This window comes from Dendroctonus ponderosae, unplaced genomic scaffold, assembly GCF_020466585.1.
Source record: "Dendroctonus ponderosae isolate FM_Combo_2020 unplaced genomic scaffold, Dpon_F_20191213v2 Dpon_F_20191213_2, whole genome shotgun sequence".
Taxonomy (NCBI): domain Eukaryota; kingdom Metazoa; phylum Arthropoda; class Insecta; order Coleoptera; family Curculionidae; genus Dendroctonus; species Dendroctonus ponderosae.
In genome coordinates, this window is record NW_026018165.1 from 12,808,180 (window position 1) to 12,810,316 (window position 2,137).

Consider the following 2,137-nt stretch of genomic DNA (forward strand, 5'->3'; position numbering starts at 1 on the left):
CCATCCATGGTTCACTTTCTAAAAAGGTCATTTATTTCTCTCTAGAATGATGTACAAATGAGCGTTTTTGCTCATTTTGCCTCCGAGAAATGAGCAAAAACCGGACGGAAAACATGCAATTTTGGCATAATCCTGCACCGAAGTGTCTGATATTAAAATTTCGCTTTCTGGGTCAAAACTACTCGAATTTACTCACTCATGTTGTTACGACTGAATCGACTTTTCAATTCTCTATCCAACGATGCCAAACCGAATTATGTGGCTCAAATGGTTCTTGGGAAACCTCGAAAAAAGCAGCGTTATGTTCAAGTGGATTTTGCAACTCAAAGAAAAACCACTCAAATCTAAAACTTCTTCAATTTAAGCATTTTTTGAGAAAACTGCAACATTTCCTTATCGATGGTTCACTTTCTAAAAAGGCCATTTATTTCTGCCTAGAATGATGTACAAATGAGCGTTCTTGCTCATTTTGCCTCCCTGAAATGAGCAAAAACGGGACGGAATACATGAAATTTTGCAATAATCTTACGCCACCCTTGCACAAAACGACGATAATTTTCTAACTTCATAGACAACAGAAGACTGTATTTTTTCTACATACCCCCCCCCCCTGAATTTAAAGCTGGATCCGCCCCTGACCTGACAAAGTCAAAACGCCGTCGTCTTTTAAAAAACTAAAACTAAACTTTCGTCTAAAACTAAGTACTATTTTTTATTTTCAACTATCGCTCCATTGGTTAGCTTAAGGTCAAGCATTGAAAGTGATTTACTTCGATCGATTGATTTTGATGATTTGATAAGTGACTTTGCCAGAGAAAATTTTTTTTATTGTATAATAATTTGTAGATCACTATTAAGTTTAAGAACTATTACGTTTTTTATGTTTATATCGCATTTAATTAACTAATTTTTATTAGAACGCCAATGTAAAAATAAACTTAAAATTGTCTACATGTGCATGTTAGCAATTTTTCACCTCGGGATGAAGGAAACGAAGCCATAAATTTGAATTAGAAAAAGGAATTCATTGCTGGTGGCACCCATTGTATAACCAGCCGTCGAAAAGGTGCCCGCAAACAAAAGTGTCCAGTTTCTCATACCAAATCAAAAAAAAATAAGATGCCGGAAACTAGTCCCGATGTCGATGTGAACTTTACATTTTGTTTGTTCTGCGCTTCTCACTGGTCCTTCCTGCTAGAACCGGTAGCGAACGGGTTCTGAACCAGTTGATGTACTGTGCTGCGAACATAAAACTTTCGGTTCAGAACTAGTAATTTTTTACCGCAAGCACCCAATGGCTCTACGCACATGCGGTCAGTTCCGAATCAATTCTGAATCGTTAACGCGATTAAAGCGATTATGAAATCCACAACAAAATGAGACCTGCAAAAGTTCCTAAAAATATCGATTGTAACCTACATATTTTTTTTAATTCGAGTTCTCAGGGCCCTTTCAATGTGAGGCCCAGGGCTACAGCCTAATGGCTGTTGAAATAATACTGAGTGCCGTACATCATGAGTAACGTTGGCCGTTTTGTGTTTGCTAGAAACAAACAATAACACACCAAGATAAACCATTTAACAGCTTCGCACTGATTTTTCACGCCCTCTCAGCTTTGGAAGAGCTCCGCATCGTGCAACAGTTGAGGAAAAGCAACACTTACTGTTAGATGAAACTTAATTCTCATATTTTCGACAGAAAACGTTCCTTTTTAATATCTATATATGCGCGCATTTTTAGCATTAATCCTAATAGACAATGAAATTGAAGAGAGCGGTTATGAGGCGAAAAAAAATGAGCAGCCCTCTGATTAAAACTATGTAAAACTCATTGAACTTGAGTATTTCTTTCACAGCGTTGCGAACTTAATTGAAAGCCAACTTTTGAAATATTGACTTCTTCTCCATTCATTAATGGCAACTTTTAAAAGTTGACCATGACTAAAGGGATGACTTTTATTTGCCATTTAGTTTCATTGGTATTCTTTGTTGATTGGCGCATAGAGTAACAGTTATTGAAGCATTTTCAATGAGAAGAACGTTAGTTGTACATGCCGATTGCAAAGATAATTGTTGTATGTCTGACTTCAAAGAATGACTTGATGATGGTAAAAATGTTAATTGAAACTTCCATCACA